This window comes from Falco peregrinus, unplaced genomic scaffold (genome assembly GCF_023634155.1).
Source record: "Falco peregrinus isolate bFalPer1 unplaced genomic scaffold, bFalPer1.pri scaffold_35, whole genome shotgun sequence".
Lineage (NCBI taxonomy): Eukaryota > Metazoa > Chordata > Aves > Falconiformes > Falconidae > Falco > Falco peregrinus.
In genome coordinates, this window is record NW_026599603.1 from 1995306 (window position 1) to 2014927 (window position 19622).

At 53.1% G+C, this 19622-nt stretch overlaps 1 pseudogene; it reads left to right on the top strand.

Moving 5' to 3' along the window:
- LOC129783362 (hydrocephalus-inducing protein homolog) overlaps positions 1–19622 on the top strand; it is a 99323-nt pseudogene that overhangs the window by 32843 nt on the left and 46858 nt on the right.

A 19622-nucleotide genomic window follows, 5' to 3' on the forward strand; every position in this document is an offset into this window, starting at 1 on the left:
TTAGGGAAAAAACCTCCAGAGCAGGTAGTTGGGAGCGCAGAAATGGCAGGCTGTCACCTGCAGCCATCGGAAACTGTAGGGCTTTGCTTTTGGGTAGGTCTGGTGACCAACAGCGTGCTGGTACTCACAGGCAGGTGTGGGCGCTCCTTGCTGAACGTGAAGAGAGCTAAATCTCACCAAGCGCCGCAGGATTGTGTCGCTTGTTGGAACAGTAAATAATGGTAAATTGGCAGATGATGGCTGTGAATATTTGTGAAAGAGAAATTCTTTAGACTAGGAGGAGCTGCTATGCACCTCACTCTCGCCCTTTCTTGACGTGTCTGGTTGAGCAAAGACAGAGAGACTCTCGGATGAAAGAAAAGAATAAAATGAGCCTCACTGACGTACCCTAGCAGAGTCGGGGAGTGCTGCTGAAGCTGGTTATAGGGCTGTCCCGAGGTATTTTCCACATCAGATGAGCTTGTTGGCGGCAATGGGAGCTGAATGTGTTTGCCCTTGGCGGGACTGGGCTCGTCTGGAGCAGAAGCAGTTAGGTGGCGATGCGCTAGTAATGCTGTGACCGCCCTTTGCTGCTCTTTGGGGCAGGTCTGCATCGCCTTGGTGATGCAAGTCCAAGCGGACTGCTCTGTGTCAGTGGAATAAGCCCAGGGTGACTCAGTTTCTGTGAAGTTATCGCTGTTCTGCATGCAAAAGCCCAAAGGCAGAACCTGTCCCGTTGTGTGTTCTTTAGCTTCAGCCAAGCAGCAACACGTGGCATCTTCTGCCTTTTATAGATGTCTAATTAGAGAAGAAATCAGCCTTCTGTAAGGAAGGAAGATTCCTCATGTATTTCCATTTTGATTTCTTGCTGCTGCAGGCGATCCTGTTTAACAAAGGAGTCATCGATGCCCCCTTCAGCTTGGTCCCTCCAGGGACGGCTCTGGGCTCCTGCTTCTCCTTCCACCCCCAGGAGGGCATCATTTCACCAGATGGCCTCCAAATCCTCCGGATCTCCTTCAGTTCCACCATCCTGGGGCCATTCACAGAAGAATTCCGGTTCAGTGTGGGTGGGTCCCCTGAGCCTGTGACCTTGACTGTCAGGTGAGGAGGGTTCTAGGAGCCTGGTGGGCACATCTGTAGCCATCTCTGGGTAATCATCTCCCACCTACCTCATTTGGTGATGGAGCAGAGAAAAAAGGGTGTCGTCTAATGTCTTAGTCGAGCACGAGGGTGACGGGTTGGTTTGAAACCCACTGTGGTGCTGAGACCAGCTTTTCCCTGTCCCGGTGGTAACAAAAGCTGAATGCTTTGCAGTTCTTTTTAACCAAGCCAGTTCCTTCTCTGCCTTTGTCCTTACAGGGGCTGTGTCATTGGACCAACTCTCCATTTCAATGTACCTTCCCTCCACTTCGGTGATGTCTCCTTTGGTGAGTGTGCCCTGGGCTTGGACTGCAGGTCGGGAGGTCTGTGCCTTACTGAAATGAAGCACTTGAAGAACATCTGTCGCTTGTGTTCCTCCACAGCAGCCTTCAGGGTGTTAAAAGCAGGGCTGCCGCTTGCTCAGGTGGTGTTTTACTGTCGTGAGAGCAAATAGGGCCAAAGGAATAGCAAGCCAGTATTTTTCTGGTGCCCTCAGAGCCTGCTCAGCCCCAGCCTCCCATACCTTGGCGACAGAATGATGGTGAAAGCCTTTGTCCCAGAAGGGCCCAGGGGCTGGGGCTGCAGGAGAAGGGCGTTGGAGCCACACGCTAGCCTGTGGCTGCTCAGGGCGAACGCTCCTGCTGCAAGGCGAGGACACCACTTACCCACTTGACCTTTAGTGTGAGATGTTGATTTGTGCCGTGAGGGCTCCTGGTTATCTAAGCCCAGGCAGTAGCTCTGTGTTGGGCACTGATGTCCCCAGAGATGTGGGCTCCTTCTCCTTCCCCAGCTGAAGCGCTGACGGAGCGGGTGGCTGAGCCCCAGTGTCTCCATTGAAATGCAGATTCTGATTCTCCATCTCGAGTCTCACAAAAGGCTTTTTACTGAGATGATCTAAAGTTTAAATGTGAAATCAATTGTGGATTGATTGAAGGGCCGTTATCATTCTGCACCCTGGATGCCTCTGTGTTTTCATGATGTTTGTGGGCTTTTTAAAGTAAACTCATTACCTTCCCCGAGCCGCTTCCCCCTCTCCCTGCATCACCGCTCTGCCACTGCTGTGTTACCTTTTGAATAAATAAACCCACAAGAAACGCACCAGGCAGGAATACGGTTGTGTAATAGGAGATTCATCCTACTTAATCTGATTTCGTTAACAAGGCCTTTTCAGCTGAAGGCAGCTATTGTATTTTTGCTTCTTGTAACTGTGCTGCTGACTGTTGTCTGCCTCTGGCGACTTCGGTCCCATTTGGGGCTGTGCAGTCTGTGTGTGTCCTTTCTGTGCCCCCCCCACCCCCCGGCCGGAGTAATTGCTGGCCGTGGGCAATGCTCACTGCTGATGGGCACGGAGAAACATCTGCTGTGCCTGCAGGTGGTTTTCCTCCCTGTCTGTATGCAAATAGCGCTTGGTAAGCAGGGCATGGGAGGTGTCTCCTTCTGGCAGAGCTGGTGTCCGCTCCAGAGCAAGCTGCGGGCTGGTGTCCTGCCTCTGCAGCACATCCCCTGCCACCCAGTGTGGTTGTATCACTGGTTTTCCATTAGGGAAAGCAAGTGTCAGAGCTAAAGTGATGTCAGGCGTTGCGGGCAGTAATCAAAGGCAGCGAGGATGTGATGTCCCCATTTGTTAGGTAAGGCGAGACACGTTCCTGCTCGTTTCTAAGGAAGCGTCAGGTTTCCTGCAGTGGGGTGGGCTGAGTTGTCCTGTGCTCAGTCGTCCTGTGCTCAGTCTGGTTGCCCCGAAACAGGAGCTGCCTTAGGGATCCTGCCTAGGGAAGCTGCATCAGAGTGCTGTGCATCATGTTGTAGTGCCCAGTTTCGTCCTTCCTTGTTATTGAAGAGAAGCTACAGCAAGGAAAATCTGCTACTTTCATATATTGAAAACCAGGGGAATGTTCATGGAGTTAATGGGGAATTTTACAGGCTGAATTTTCAGGATAAATGGTCTGTCTGGATGCACGCTCGTCAGTGAGAAAGAGTTGGGGCTGGTTTGGGGGCAGGTGAGAGGGCTCCTCACAGTTAGAGGGAGACTTCTGCTCTTCAGCACCAACACCGCTGCCCATTGCCAAGGAAGCAAGCTCGGCCGTCGAGAGAAAAGGCAACTTCAGTCACAACTCGCTCCTCCCCGAGCTTCTCAGTTACCTGCCGTGCACATTGACAAGAGCTCAACTCCAAGCAGGGTTTTATCCTAACAGGAGAGTCGCAGCAGGAATCGCAGCGTAACTGGGGACTTAACTGGTATTTGTCTCACCTTTCCAGGCTTTCCTCACACCCTGTCGTGTCGCCTCACTAACACCTCCTTGGTGCCTGTGACTTTCAACCTTCGCATTCCTGGCGATGGCTCAGGACAGCGCAGCATCACCAGTTTTACTCAGATTTCAGACAACGCTTGCCTGTCCTGGAGGAAGGGAGCCCAACATCACGTCGAGCCAATGGAATTTACCATAATGCCTTGCAAAGGCACCATCCGCTCCCAAGGAGCCCTGGATATCCAGGTATGGGATGAGCCCGGCCATACGTGCTTCAACAGGTGGAGCTGCAGCGCTGCTGGCTTTGGGCATAACCGAGTAAGAGATGGGCTTTTGTTAGCTGGGGGACTCTGGGATGGAGCAGCGTTTTGTTTCCAGAGTCGTAAGCCAAGGATCACGTATCGTGTGGTCAAGCACAGAAGCCGTGCGTGTGTTTCTGAGCTGCTTAGAGCGATTTGTTTGATTTGAAGGGGGCCGAGGAAGGGTGAGGACGGAAGGTGGCTGTTGAAAAGAGAGATGCCATTGCCTAAAGCAGTTTGCTTTTCTTCCCGGTCTTATTTTTCCTCTCCTGTTGAGCAGGATGAGTTGCATTCACTGCAGCGGGGGCTGAGAAAGCTCCAGCAGCCATGAACAAACTGCACAGCTTTTGCTGGGCCACGTTTTGCCCTCAGCTTCCCAGTGTAAAGCTGAACTCGTTCTGGGAAAGTCAACAGATCTCCCCTGGGTTCCCGCTATTGTAGTTGAGATGAAAAATTGGTCCCTTAATACAGTGGTGAGTAGACCATGAGTTGTGCTTTGATTTAGCTTACACGTGCCCTGGTGTGCAAGGTGTATTTCACAGGTGGGGTTTGTCAGCAGAGTTTTGTTACTGGGAAAGGCAGTGGTCCACACGTGGAGCAGCAGCAGAAGCAAGGCAAAACGCTCCCTTTCCTTAGCGTGGAAGGAGAAGGGCAGGACACCACACGTGCGTGGCTGATGGCTTCTGGGAGTGCTGAAGTATTTGACGCCGCTCTTCTCCTCTACCAGGTCACCCTGTGTTCCAACACGGTGAGGCAGTACGAGCTGGCGCTGGTGCTGGACGTGGATGGTGTTGGCCAGGAGGTGTTGGCGCTGCCTCTCACAGCCAGGTACCGGCGCTTTCCTTGCAGCTGGCCACCTTTCCCCGCGTAGCCAGGCCCAGCACGCTGCCTGGCGTGTGGTGTGCTGGCTGCCGCCCCAAAGGAGAAATGGTGCTTCATGAGCTGGTTCTGCCCAGCTCGCTGTGAGCACAGCCGTGCTTTGCCAGCGGCCCTGTTGAGAAGCACCTGTGCTCCGTGCTCAGGGCCATGCCTTTCTTGTTCTGTTTTGAAGGCAACAGTGCTTATATTCCTTGTTGGCCCATCGTCTGGGACTTGAGGAGTAACGAATCTGCAAAGGGCTGCCCCTGCTTCTCCCTGCAAGCGGTGGGCTTGTGTTGGGTTGGCCCAAAATGCAGCATTTGTTTGGAAGGCGGCGAGCAGCCTGCTGAAAGCTGGGGTCTGGCTCAGTTAATGAAGGCGTGTGCAAATGGGAAAGGGGCTTACGGCAGGACTGGTGGGGGGAAACTAAAGGGGAAACTCGTCCTTGGTGTGGCAGGTGAGCTCAGCTCTCTCTGGTTCTCTTGAGCATGAACGTTCCCAGACTTAAGCCAAAAGCTGCTCTTGCTGCAGCCACGCTCAATGGCGTTGCGCCGCAGCGGGTGCCAGTTTAATGACGAGAGGGACGCAGTTCGCTGGTGCTGTTCCCTCTCCCAGGCAGTCAGCCAGGCGGTGCCTGGGCTGCAATTTTGTAAAACGAGTGGGAATGGGAAAAGTCAGTGTGTGGGCTGGTGTGTGGAGGACCCAGGCAGCTGCAGGAGCTGGGAGAGGCTGGTCACCCACTGCGAGAGGCAGGCGGTGCTGGTGCCCTCCATCGCGGGGGCAAGCGGCTGAGGTTTCAGGCAGGGCGAGAGCGGTACGGGAGAGGAGGGAGTTGCTTTTACTGAGATGCTGGAGTCTTGTTTTTCTTGAGCTTTGGGGAGCGCTGGTCCTCAGCGGGAAGGCTCCCGCAGAGCTCGTGCCTTGCTGGGACTGTGGGAGGGTCCTTGCCGGCCTCCTGGGGCAAAGGAGGGGCAAAGCTTGATGAGAGAGCACTGGGGCAGGGCACTGGGCAGCCTCTGCCACGGGAGTCTGGGGCTGCCCCTCCTTTACAAGAGTCTGTTGATAAAAAAGAAGTTAGAGGTGAGTGATTGCTGTAGAGGTAGGAAACGTCTATCTGGCAGAGACAAATGCCTTGTGTCTATTTCATGCTGTTTGGGGAGTGAACAACTTCTACATTCTCTGTGTCTCTAATTCCTTTTGGTCATCTCTTCACCCAGATGTGTGGTTCCTCTGCTGCACGTGCTCAGCCCTGTTCTGAGATTCGGACGGTGCTTTCTGAAATTCCCTTACGAGCGGACACTGACCCTTGTGAATGACAGTGATCTTCCAGGCTGCTATGGAGTCCTTCCTCAGGTTTGGCATTGCGTTCGCCTCCTGCCCTCCAACGTCGTTATCGAGGGGTTTATTAGGAAAAAAGGGGGTTTGGAGAAGACCTTGCTGTTTAGTGTTCAAACCTAAAGTTTTGCAGAGAACGGGAAGCTACCTGAATATGAACTTCAGGAGCGGTTTGAACTCTTTAGGAAGCAGTTTTGGTTCTAGTCTTTGGGGTGCTTTCATGCAGGAGAACTTTGAGGGTTGTGAAAAGCAGCTGCAAGGAGGCCGCCAGCACCGGAGTGGGTGTTTGTGGGTGCAGCAGCTTTTGGACCCTGTGAGGATGCTACTTAGCCCCATATAAATCTTGCACCTTGTGTTGCGCTTTTCTGCTTTCTCCTAGGGATTTTTAAAAATGTGGGTGAATTGCTGTTGTGGTAGATGTTAAGGAGCTTGAAGTTTCCTCAGACTCTGAGGTTCTGTCAAATTCTGACAATTGTTGTCTTTGATTCTGTCCCTTATAGGAGCACAAGGAGGATGCTGCTGTGTGGTACTCCAGCCCTGTGCCGTGTGGGATTATCCAGCCTCACAGCTCGGTGGAGATCCCGTTTACGCTGGAAGCCCAGGCGATGGGAAGGCAGGACACTATTGCTAGTGTCTCAGTGTTTGGGAATGAAAGATCCCCGCTGGTGAGTGCTAGGCGAGATGCGTGCCTTTGTGTGACTCATCTTGGTGGGGCATAAAGTGTACTGGGGTTCTGCCAGGGAAAAGGAGAAGGTCATAATATGTGGCTGGTGTGGACAAGGAAAGAAGGGGTTCGTGGCATAAGTAACAGCTAATGCCTAGAGAAGGGTGGTGTCCTCGTAGGCGTCTGAGATGGTGTTTAATTATGGGCGTGTGAAGCGGGATAACAAGCCCAGCCTGAAACCCAGAACAATTCCTGGGTCTCTCGCTCTCCTGCATCATTAGATGAGCAGCAACAGATTTCTGTAAAGCTGGATTTAAGCTTTCATGAAAGTCAGGTCCATCCCACCTGAGAAATATCCATCATATCTCTTTGCCAAAAGCCCCATCCAAAGATGCATGAGACTCCACGCTGCTTGCATCTGGAGCACAGACTGTTGTGTGTTTGGTTTTTTTTTTCCCTACCAAGCTTGGAAAGGGGTGAGGCGAAGCATTCCTGGACTAAAGCCTCCTACAAGACATTGGCATTCAGGCATGTACAGCAGCAACAACAAAGTGTAGGCAAGAGAATGTTGTATGTGGTGTCCTGGCTTCCACTGGCTGAAACAGAGAACAAATTTAGTTAATAATTTAATTTTAGAACCTTTTTAATTTAAAAGGAGATTAACTTTTGAAGCAGCTGTTTTAAAATGTCTTGTCCTCTCTCTGAGCACAGAAGGGGATATCAGAGGATTCCTGAGAACCTGAAGCTTTCTGTAACGGAAAGGAAGGCTGGCATTTTGAAAGCAAATGCAGGGCTATAAACTTTTTATAAAATGAATTGAAACGATGATGCCAAATCCCCTGGATGCCACTGATCATCTCAACCCCGGCTGCTGGGGATGTGCATGTAAACCAGTCAACAGCAAGGCCAGGCAATGCAGGCTTTGCAGGGAAGTCTCACGTTTGACAAAACAGTTGCTCGCAGATAGAAGGCATGCTTCCCTGGAAGAGGAGGGTTTCTCCCCACTGGAATAGCCAGTTGTTTAAATGTCACCTGGTTTTTGAGCTGCAGGTCCCTTGAAAAGCTTTTACCCTTGGGCTAACAATTTATAAATTGAAAGTTGACCTTACCTTAATCTTTTCTATTTGGCCGTGAACGTGTCGATGTTTTGCCCAAAGGGCGAGCATTTCAGCTGGAGAATCGTAGCTGTCCCTAAAGAAAGGACTAGATGCATTGCGTTTTCTATAGGTCTGTCTTCTGGTTGCAGTGCAGTTCCAGTAGTTCCCTGGTAGCTGACGCACCCAAAGCTTTCTGGGCTGGCAGAAGAGCTGGCTGTCTTGTTACATGTCCTGCGCTGGTGGCAGATCCTACCCGTACGGCTGCAAGTCTGACCTTGGGAATCGCTGCAGCGTGTTCCAATAGAACTTCAAAGCTCGTTCTTGCCTTCGGCTGGGGTGCCCAGTGTCGATGCCTGGTCTTTACCGCCATTTCAGGCGGAACGTGGTACAGATCTTTCATCCAGGTTGTGCAGAGTCCCTCCACAGCTCTGTTGTCGGGTATTTTGTTTGCAGGTGACCGCGTGCCAGCTTCAGTCTGGTGTGTGTCATCTGCATGAAGGAGCTGGTAAATCCCAGCCCTGGCGTTACTGGTGGCAAGGCAGCCTCGTGTGCCGCGGGCAGGGGGTTTGGCAGCTGACCGCTGTCAGAATAAGCGGGCACTCGAGCACAGCTGTCCGCCAGGGTCAGATGCTCTTCGTTCCTAAGTGATCAAATGTGACATGACCTACCTGTTGACAAAGCCAGAGGTGCTGGGGGGTGGGGTGGGGTGGGGCGGTGGCTGGTGGCTGTTTCTGTAGCTGTGGCAATATTGCTGATGGCAGAGCTGCCATCTCTTCTTGCTGCCTTTCCCTGTGCCATGTTGCCTGTAACGCTGTTGCATGGCATTTTTCTTGTCCCTTTTAAGAACCCTGTAGACGAAGGGGTTGGGGTTTTTGAAGCCCTCTCCTTGGTGGTGAGGATGCGTCGTGTTAGTACACAGGCTGACAGAAGCCAGCTTGCCTGGGCATCCTCCAGATGTTGTTCTGCTCATTCCCAAAGAGCTCTGCCCTGCCTTTGCTGCTGCTGTCCCGCTGTCACCAGGAAGCTGAGCTGGCTGGCGAGGCGCAGCTCTTCCCTGCAGCTCCTCCTTCCCGGGAGCTTTGGGCAGCATCGCCCAGACATGCATCGTCGTGCGTGGCTTCAGTTCCTTATTTTTGAGGCCCCAGCCTTGGTAGGTGATTTTTTTTGGTGCTTAGTTGCATGCATCAGTGGCCTGTCAAGGGATGAGCATTTCTGGATGCTGCTGCTTCTGGCTGAGTTGGGCTGGTGATTCTGACAGCTGTCAATGCCACTTCCTTGAGCCAGACATCATTAAAGGTTGTACACGGTGGAGGCTGGTTTCTTTTTCGGTTAAATCGTACTCTGTGCCCTCCAGTGAATCATACAGCATCTGGTCAGCATTGGGAGTTTTATGCATTCAGATCCTGTTGAAGTGTTGAGGTGTTTGGAACCAGTAAAATCCACAGCAAGACTGGACAAATTCTCCTTGTTTTTAATGATGTGGGAAGGTGGTTTAGCAAAGGGATCCGTGTTCCTCCTCCAGTAGTCTGTGCCAGTTCTGCAAGGAGAAAGCTTTTTGGGTCTGACTGTCAAGAGGAAAAACACGGCTTGAATGATGTAATGAATAATTAATGCCTGTTATTCATGTCATACCGGCAATGCACCTAGGCACACATCAGATGTGTGCAGTAACTTGCACGATCTCTGCTCTGAAGAGCCTGCTTCGCTTCTGGCTTGTGCTGGTTTTCAGAGGTGCATTTTTGGGAATGTCAAAGAAGTAACCGTCCAAGTGTCACTGTGCAGCAGCAGTGGTCAGGGAGGTTTGGGGCTCGGCTGAGCAGCAGAAGGAGCGGGAGCAGGCACAAGGCAGAGAAAGGAGAGCTAACTGTGGAGGAGGTCTGGAAAGGAGAGCGTGGGACCCAGGGTTTCTCTGTCCCCTGAGAACGGGAGCTTGTGGCTTTCAGATGGGATCGCTCCCGAGCCTGCACTTGCCCCAGGCCTTCTGTTTCAGCCTTGCAACACTGAAAACTTCCAACAGCCGTACTTATCGCCCCGTCGAGGAGGAACCTTAGAGCTGTCTCATATTTTTTAACTTCCCCTGCTTTTCTTTTTTCTTTCCTACCTGCTTCCTGGAGCAGAATGTGTCTTTAGTGAGCGTTGGAGAAGAACCGGTTGTCTATGTGCATCCGAGGGAGATAAATTTCGGCAGTATTCAAGTTCTACAAGATGCGTCCAAAAGTCTCCACCTCTCCAATCAGGCTGTCATCCCTGCATCCTTCTGTGTAGAGATGGTAAGTATCTGTGGGGCTGTTTCCCAATGAAAATTGACTGGTCTGTAGCAGCCTGTGGCTTGATTTTTACATGCACCGTTTCCATATTGCTGTCTCGGAGAGAAAGCAAGGCATTCCGTCCCAACGCAGCGAGAGAAGCCTGGCTCTGGGGGCAGTTTTAGCTGGGGCACCCCTCAGTAAAGTAGACAGCTTGCATAGACGCTTGTGCAGAAAGGAGTCTGGATCATCTTTACAAGTTTTCCCTTTGTTTTCTGGAGGGTATTTAACCGAGTCGTGTCTTTGGAACTCTGAGATCAAGAGGCCCCTGTGGCCCTTTGCTCCTGGAAGGGCATGGATTTCCCGACACTTTCCCCATTAGGTCTGCGTTTGCTTTGTGTCAGACTGCTGTTTGTGACAGTCTGGGGTGTGAAGTTTGTCCTCAGCCTGGTTGTGGCGAGGTGAGTTTCACACCTGCTGGGGGCCCAACCAGCTGTGGTGTTGCACAAACATGTAACGGTAAGGGTTGTGTAGCTACAGGGTCTGTGGGCTCCGTCGCGTTGCAGAGCATCTCCAGGGGCCAGCCGCAGGGAAAGGCCGTTGAACTGATGGAGGCCGCAGCTGACAAGCTGCGTGGCAGGTGGCAGGAGGCGGTTGGGTTGCTGCCCTGGCGGGGGGGGGGCAGGGCTGGTGCAGCCAGGGAGGGCTCCGTGCGGAGGCTGGGTGGGATGTGCTGCTCACTGGAGGTGGGATCTGTGAGGGGCTTAAAAACAGGGTTGGGGGGAGGTTTGTTCTGCTCCACGCTAGGTGGGCTGGATTTGTGGAGCTGGTTCACCCAGGCCTGGCTCTGTGGGCTTGGTTGGGTCTGCGGGTAAAGCATCAGGCAGCGTGCGAGAGGCCAGGCTCAGCCTCCTGGGCCAAGGGGGAGGGGGACGAATTTCCTCCTTGCTGCTTTTCCAGCTGTTTGGGGGACAAAGGTAACCTCCAAGTGGGGGAGGGATTCCCAGGGCAGCTTTCTCTGAATCCACCATGAAAACCCACTTTCCATCTGTGGCGAGAGCAAGCCACCAGGGATGGCTGGTACTGGTGTTGAAATGATGGGTTTGCATGCCTGTCGCAGGCAGTGACCCGCAGAGCTGTTCGGGTCCTGCTGCCCCGGTGCAATGCCTCCCTCCTCCCCGGGCAGCTCGCGGTGTAGCCGGGGGGCTTGCAGGGTACATCTGCCCCTCCGTTGCCTCAGGGCCCTAACCCATGGGACTGGGCAATAAAGCCTGTCGTGCTTCACCGCCATCTCTGCCAGTCCTGGGGCTGATCAGTCACTAGAGCAGTAATACGAGGCGGCTCAGGGACGGTTTCTTTGCCTGCAATAAAGACAGGCTCTGCTTGAGCAGTGGCTTGGACCAGATGATCTCCAGAGGTCTCGCCAGCCCCAGCCGCTCTGTGACTGTGTGTGTGATGATCCCCCCTGCTGACTCCACGGGGCCGAGTTCCCCCATGGTGAGCATCTCTGCTTTTCAGGGCAGCTGCTGCTCTCATGGAGACGTGCCAGGAGGCAGGTCCTGGGAACCTGCTCCATCAGCCGCTTCACCAAGGGCTCTTCAGACAGACTCCGGGCACGGTGCTGCTGAGGCTGCCTGATGGGAGCAGCGCGGGCGTGGGCGAGATGTGCCCGAGCTGCGCCCTGGCCCTCAGCAGCTGCCTGCTCTGCCGCTCTTTTGCTGCCCCAGTTGAAGTTTTGCCCTTGGCTGCCTTACGCTGCCTGGCAGCTCCTTGACGGGAAGCAGAGGGGACTGAATAATTGTGGAGATAAAGCCTGAGATGCAGTTGGGCGTCAGGGTGACGCGCACGTGTCCACCTGAGAGCGGAGCAGGCTGGGCTGTGCCTTAGCCCAGCTGATGGGTGACACGGGCATCCTTCATTCCCCCGTGTCCCTGAACCCAAGCCTTGTGTCCTCTAAAGCGCCAAAGCCGCTGCTCTGATTCCTGCTTGGAGGTTGCTGCAGGGGGGTGAGCCGTGATTTCCCTGTCTCCCATTTGTTGGCCAATCTGCAAACGGTGGCTGTGAGGCTCAGAGATCATGGTCTCCACTTGAAAGAGCAAGTTATTGACTGAAATTTTCACAGGAGCGTTGCATCGGGAATGTTATGCGCACTGACCAGCAGCTTGACGAACTGAATGAGGTTAATTTGAGGGGCAGCAACAGGGCAAACGAAAGGCTGGTGTCTTGTTTGAAACAGAAAAGGAAGATGCTGTAATGCAGATGGCCGTGCTGCCACCCCGATGGTACTCTTAACCGTCGAGTGAAAATTGCTCTTCCTGTTAAGGCAAGCTTGCTGCTCGCTTTGGGGGAGGCAAGATCATTACCTGAGCAAGCCAGGATGATTTGTGGTGAACTTCACTTTGGGACAGTGACTTCAGGAATTACTTGCAGTTCCCCTCAGGCACCAGCTTCCCTGTACCCCTCTCCTCTCTGCTGGGTGAGTTGTGTCTGTTCTGTTCTCAGTTGCAGGGAGCAGCAGGGAGCATCTCTGCCACCAGAAGAAAATAAATAAAACCCTGCCAAATCTGTGTGTTGAGATGGGGCTTTTTGGGTGGGAAGAGGGTTGTAGGGACTGCATACCTGCGTCCTCGGTTGGCTTATCCCTGCTTGCCAGGGTGTCTGCAGCTCTGCGACCCTTGGGACCAGTGTGTCATCCTGTGCTCACCCAGTGAATCCTGTGTCTGTCGGGTGTGCTTTTCCCTGTCAGATTGCTTTCCCAGCTGCCAGGCAGCCCAGCCTGCTAGGGAATCCTCTGGATCCAGCGAGGGGGGGATTTGTGTCTGTCTTGGGTAAAAAAAGACTGGAGCAATGGGTCAACATGAAGGAGCTGTTGCAGCTTAGCTGGGGGCTGATGTAACCTGCTGATAAAAGTGGCTGTTTCTCCTCCTTGCTCCGCTGTCATCTTCTTTTCCTGCCTCCCTAAGTGCCTGATTTTTGCCATATTGACAAGTGCCAAAGGCTTGTTATGGATAGATGGAAGTGTTTGCTCTCCCTGCAGAAAGGAAAAAGCATCGTTCTTAGATCATTTCCTACTTGTTCTTTGTCATGCTGTCTTCTCAGGGATCTTTTGTGTGACTGCTAAGGTTGACATCTCTTGGCATCACAGAAGGCAGCTGCGTATCACGTCTCTGTGATCAGGAAAGAAAAGACAGGCCTAGGGTGTAATTTTTCTTAATCAGTGGCAGCTTTCTTCTGCCTGCATAACCCCCGTGCTGGGTCTGTTATATGCTACCGCAGGGTGGCAAATGGTTTCCCAGTGCCTTGTAACGAGGAGGAGACAGAAAAGCTTCCTTGGGGTTTCCTCTTCTCATGACAGTCGTAATGCGGGGTCCTGTCTCCTTCAGCCTGAGCCCTGAGCTCCCGGATCCAGAGCCCTGTGCTCCAGGTGAAGCTCGCTGCTGCCTGGTTTCCAGCAGTGCTTGTACAGCCAGCTGGGTTGTCTTCAGGAGGGTGCCTGGTGGCTCAGTGCAGATCCCCGTCTGCGTTCCCAGGGATGAGCTGCTGCCACATTCAACTGGAGCTGACCTTGCAGCATAGACCAAGATTTCGTTGGTTGGTTGTTTTTTTTTTTTTTTTAAAAAAAAAAAAAAAAAGCTGTACCTGGTTATCTTGTCACTGGGATTCGCTGTGGATAACTCCATGGATTTTTCAGGCAGCGTATAAAGGCTCTTGGTCAGGTGCGGTGTAAGCAAGGGCAGAACACGCAGTTCCCATACTCTCTGCTCCCCTGTAGTGCAGGATTTGTTTCATTTACTAATTTCATTGCTTATTCCCTCAAGCTTTTGATGACATTGCTTTTATTAATGAAATGGCCATATGGAAAGACCGCAAAACACGGAGATAAACTTCCAAACAGTGCTGATGCTGCTTTAGTGACTCTGTTTCTGGGTCTGGCTGATGGGCGATTCTGTTGCTCTCTGAGCAAACCGTGCAGGTTCCGGGCAGTGAAGGCTTTGAAGAGCACATCAGCATTGTCTGCAGTTCTCCCCAGCTACTCTCGCTGAAGTCGGAGCAGACTTCAATCAGCAAGAGGATGGTTTTCAAATCTACTGTAAATCACTCCCCCCGCCCCCAAAGCAGCTGAATAATTGGCCAGCCTGTCAGTGTTTGCTCATAGTGAGACAGAGGCAGACAGTGCTGCGCCCTTCTCATGATATCTGCAGTGCTGTTTAGAAATTAGGATTAAATTAACTTTCCAGGGTACGGGCAGCACTAGCCCTGCATATGTGGCCTCTTCCAAGGTGAGCAGAAGTTTTGAAGATGGATAGGCTTAACTCTTTCCTGAGCTGTCCCACCAGAGCCTCATGGTGCTCCAAAAGCTCACCTTTAGAATGAAACCCTTGGTTTGGCTTTAAAGGCTGTGTTTTGCTTATACACAGCGGTACCAGTTTGTGCATTTCCACCCAGTTTGGTTTTGCCGGAGCCCTTTGTTGTAGCTGACAGGGCCTGGAAACACACAGCATCAGTCGTGAACAGGGCTCGTGGCCAGGAGCGTCCAGTCTCATGCTGGTGAGGGGTTGTACCAAAAGCTGAGGAAGGTAAAAGGCTGTTTCCCTCCCAGTGTCACTCAGGCTTAGGTCCAGGGCACGTGGGCCTTAAAAGAGGGAGCAAAGGTTTGGAGGAGACCTTGGAAAAGGTGCCTGAAACCTGGCCTCAGGGAAGAGTTTGGATTTTATGGCATCCGGTATCTTCTATGGGTTCATGGTCTTTCAAAATTGCTGTGTTTCAGTAATGGAAGAAATTGTTACTCTGCTCATCTAGGAGAAGGGAACTTGTCGCATTGTGCTGCACCCGCTGGCCAACAGGGTTCAAGAAGGGTAGAAGTCTTCAAGGCAGTTACGCTGCTACAGGCCAGAGTGACTCAGCTGAGCTCTCTTCCCAAGGGAAAAGCCGGAGGATTTTGGTTGTTCAATCCTGTGCTTGGCAGCAGCTGGCCAAGCCGTGTCCGTGTCCTGGCTGGAGAGCCCCAATGTGCAGAGTGGTGGCACTGGTCTCCCCAGCCCAGCGGGGAGGGCAGATGGGACCTGGAGGGCTGAGCAATGGCCAGGGGACACAAATGGAGACAAGCTTTGCTGGCTCACTCAGCAGCTGCTGTTAGCTGAAGCAAGTGTGACAAATTGGGCTCCGTTGTCGGTGGCAGTGAGTGCCACACTTTAATTCTTTTTTCTTTTCTTTTTTTTTTTCCACTGGCTTTAGAAGCTCTGCCTCGATTTCACAAAACTTCTCCTTGCTGGTGCTCTGGGGCAGAGGCTCAACCAAAGCGGTCCCCCTGCTTTTGCCGAGGAGATGCTGGTGCCGAGGTGCCAGGAGGAGGCTGGTGGCTGGTGGGAGCATCCGGCCAGCCTTGTGCTCTGATCCCCACCCTGTGGGCCTTAGGGTGCTTCTGGGCTCTTTCTGCCACTGGCAGTTTGTGCGGGTGAGGAGTCACTCTGCTATGAAGAGCACAGGCTCCCGCCCCTTAGGACAGCTAAAGCCCCTGGGACAAGGCTCCGTGCGCAGCTGATGTGGTGGGGGGTTATTTCCCCTTCGTGCGTGACCCCCACTGGGGGCGGTGGATCCGCCTGACGAGGTGTGAGCGCTCTCTCGCCAGAGCTATGGCTTGGTAAAGTACAGCTGCATTTTTTGTGTTGAGTTCTGCTGCTTCTTCCACTCGTGCAAGGCTGGAATGACCAGATGGCTTCAATTAACGGGCTCAAAGTAACTTGCAGAGGGCAGCGTGGTGGGTCCTCGGCCATCCCTTGGGGCAGCCATCCAGCCGTCCATCTCTGATGCGCGCTGATGCCCGCTAGAAGCGAACGTTGGCAGCTCTTATTCCCAATGAAATCTGTCCCAGGAGAAGCTAACGATCTCAGCGCTGAGCTTCTCGAAGCGGTTGATGCCAGCCCTTGCCTGGCGCTCTGGCTCTGGCGTCCAGTGGTGCAGGCTCCTGCAGGGACAGAAATAGCTGCTGTCTTTGTCTGCCCAGCACGTGCAGCTATTGCATCGTGTCCTGGAGCATTCAAGCCTAAGCAAGGAGCAGGGATCTTGTCAGAAGTTAGATTTTGGCCTTCAGAGCAGGGGGATGGATGCTTTTAGCGTGTTCCCAAGGGATTTCTTGTCTCTGGGACACAACCTGGACCGGTGTAGGCAGAAGCTGACCTAAAAACCTGAGCGGAGCTGGTCCGGCAGAGCCTTTTGGTCCTGGCAGGTCTCCTGTTCAGCGGTGCACTGTGCTGCCCCTGGGACCCACACCAGATGCTAACGGAAAGGATGAGGATGCGATGCAAATCGTGCTCCTCCGGAGTGGGCTATTGGCCTGGCAGGGCACGGTGGGTCTGCGCTGGGTCACCCTGGGACACTGCGAGTCTGGCTCCATCGAGACAGCCTGTCATTGTTCCTCAGTAATAGTTCCTTGGGTACAACTTACTGCGCGGCTTGTTGCCAAGCTGTGATAAATGAGCTTTGTCAGATAGCAGACTTGCAGATTCACCTCTGGAGCAGAGCTATCGGGTCTCCTTTTCAAGCAAGCTGCTCGGTGTCAGCGTGAATCGGAGGAGAAGTTGTACATTAACGTCAGTGAAAACCTAACGCCCACTGGCTCGGTGTGAATGAGCTGGCTGGGTAGCCCTTGGCTGGCGGCAGCGCAGCCGATGCCTCCGAGGCCAGCGACCAGCTGCAGGGACCACAGGGGAGGGTTGGTGGGAATCCTCCGTGGTCAGTGAGGTCCCAGTGTTTACCCCGTGGCAGCCACCTGCCTCCATCCCAGTCTCGTCTTGCTTTTTTAAAAATTTTTTTCAAGACTCTTTTTTTGAAGCCCTAGAGGACAAATTAAATGGAGCTGAGTGTATAAATGTTGCTGGTGCCTGGAATCGTTTTGATGCCTTTGGCACGCTCCGTTATGGGATGCAGGCATGCAGCCCTGACCTGCTCTACGTGGAGGGCACAGCCAGCCTAAGGAGTTAGCGTAGCGGGAGCACCTACGCTTGCTGCTGGGACCCTGAATGCTCAGCAAGTTATCGCTTCCCTGGCCTCCAGCTAGCCTTCACCTTGTCAGCAGAGGTCATTTTGGGGTGTTATTTTAAATGTTTCTGTGACTTCAAAGTGCTGCTTGGTTTTCTGCTGCTCTTCTCCCTTGGGCTGGCTGGTGTCCTGTTAGAGCTCAGAGCTGCCAGCCCGCCGGACGGAAACTCGAGCTAACTTCACCTGGATCGAGCACTTGCTTTTATCATGTCAGGCCTCTGAGCACACCGTTGTTTTCTATTTAAAGGAAAAAAAAAAAAAAGAAAAGGAAAGTAACCCTCTCCTCGACAATACTGTAGAGTTTTGGATGAGTGGTGCCTGTCATCCCAAACACAGCGCTGAACTGTGATGCATGTAGCACTGATGCTGTGACGGACACTTGAAAGCCACGTGTCTGCATCCCAGTGCATTTCCTGCTGGCCCGGGAGCACTGCGTGCATTTCTCTTCTGCGAGCTTGCTCCTTGTGAATGTGGCTTTAGGTGGGCTGGAGGGGTCCAGCACCTCTGTTGCCCCATCCGTAGAGGGAGGCCCGTGAGGACCCAGAGGAAAAGAGTGCTTGGGAAGCCCAGGCCATGCCCACAGGGCACATGTCTTGTGGTTTTCTTTCTGCTTCTTGTTTCGCTGCCCTGCTATAAACACTTAGAGCTGACTTTGCCAAAGCAGAGGGCCTTGGGGCACCTCACTGCAGGTGATGATCCGTGGGAACAGAGGGCTGCAGCCCTTGAGGGGCTGTTGAGAAGCCTGACTCTTGGGAAAGAAGACTTTGGGGTTTCATCAACCGCTTTTGCAAAGTTATTCTTTGGGGTCTCAGCAGTATCCCCCAGCCGTGTGGCTGCTGCGGGGGGACTGGAGCAGTCCTGGCTTCCTCTGGCCTGGAGCCTTTATGGCAGAGCTGGCCACCGTTGTCGGGAAGCCAGGAGATATCAAGTGGCTTCCCTGGGTGTGCCCTCCAAGAGGGAGGCTGGAGGGACAGTAGCATTCTCCTGAGGGTGAGCATCCCTTGGGTCAGACAAAGCTGGGTTAACAAAGTGAGTCTGTTAAGGGAGGGTAAAACAGAGGTTGTATGAGCTCCTGCACGGGTGCTGTTTCCAGGCACTGTAGCTCAGAGCTGGGGAAACGAAGCCTTCATGGTTTTTACCCTCATGTCTTTAATCCTTTTCTGCATCCCGCAGGAGACCAGGGTCCATGGTTTCCATCCTAAGTTACTGTTTGGCTCATCTTACAGGCTGGCAAACGCTCGCGCTGGAGGATTGAACCCAGTAAAGGAGTGATCCCCCCCGAGAGCGAGGTGTCTGTGGCCATCATAGCAAACTTGGACGACACCGAGAGATTTGAGGATGAGGTGAAGGTGTCCATAGAGAACAGCCACACCTACGTCATCCCCGTCCAGGCTGTCGGCACGGGCACAACGATTGTCACCGACAAACCCATTGCTCCGGAGCTCAACTTGGGCCTCCGCTTCAGGTAGGGATCTCTCGGCTCCCACTTCCCACATGGGCTCGGCAAGGAGTTTTGCTGTAGTCCTTCAGGCTGGTTGTTCTTCAGTGCTCGAGGTCCTGGCTCTGCTTCACCGAAGCCACAGGAACTCCTTTAGGAATGTTCTATGGCCATTTCAAAGTCGTTAGATACCCTCAGAAGCTACCAAAATGGAAACCAGTTGCTAGGTTGTCCCTGACTTGTCTTTAGTTGGAATATGTTTATTTCCATACTTTATCAAAGAATGAGCTGGAGGAAAACAGCAGGTCCCAGAAGCCTCCTGCTGGAAAATGCTACATTACAAGTATAAACATATTTCTGTTTGCAATAACGTTGCTTACCTTTCCAGTCGCTATGGTCTATTCTCTCGCAAGAGTGGAAAACCTTGGTGGTAGCTTGTTAGCAACTCCTCGACTGAATTAATGGTGCTGGTTTATTTCCCTTGTGCCTGGGAGTCCTGCAGGAGCTGCCGAGTTTCTTTGCCCTGTATCATCCATCAGTTTGCTCGTCTTCCCCGGTTCCCCGGCTGGGCCGCTCTTTAGAGGCGCTTGCTCTTCCCTCGTTTCCCCCGCCCGCTTTCCTTGCGGTCTGCCAGCACTGCGGCGGCGGCAGCCCGAGGCAGAAGCGAGCGAGGGTGCCTGCAGGAGCAGCTCTGAGCGGGAGAGGAGGAGAGGTTGGCTGAGGTTGGGTGGGATAAATTGCGTGTGCTACCTGAAAGAGCTTAGCTCGGGAGGGGGCATTCGCGGATCCTAGTGCGTGTGTCTGAAACTGGCTACATTCTTATAAATGGGAGAGAAAATAAGCCTTTTCAAAGCGCTGTTGCTGTTGGAGTCCTCTTGGGACGAGAATAATACTCTTCTCCAAGTGCCTGTTCCTTTTGCTGGCTGCAAAGAGGCTCCACAGTGCTCTGATACCTAAATTTTGGGCTAGAAAGAGGAGGTTGATGCTGCCTTAAGCATTGAGGCTAGATTAGTGGGGTGGGGTGGGGTGTTGGGGTGTGTTAAATGTGCACCCACAAGCCCCCCAGGTAAGCAGGGACATTACAGGGAGATTGGCACTTGGCCAGCGTGCCCTGTGCTCTGTGCAGCCACAGATGGGCTGCACAGCGGAGGGGAGAGTGTGGGTGGGATTGCTGTCGTCGTCCTCTGCCCCCCTTCATGTCTTTGCCCGCAAGCTAGTTGGGAGCCGCCGTTGGCAGCGGGTGCAGAGCTGCCACCAGGTGAGCTGGGGGGACCCAGGTGAC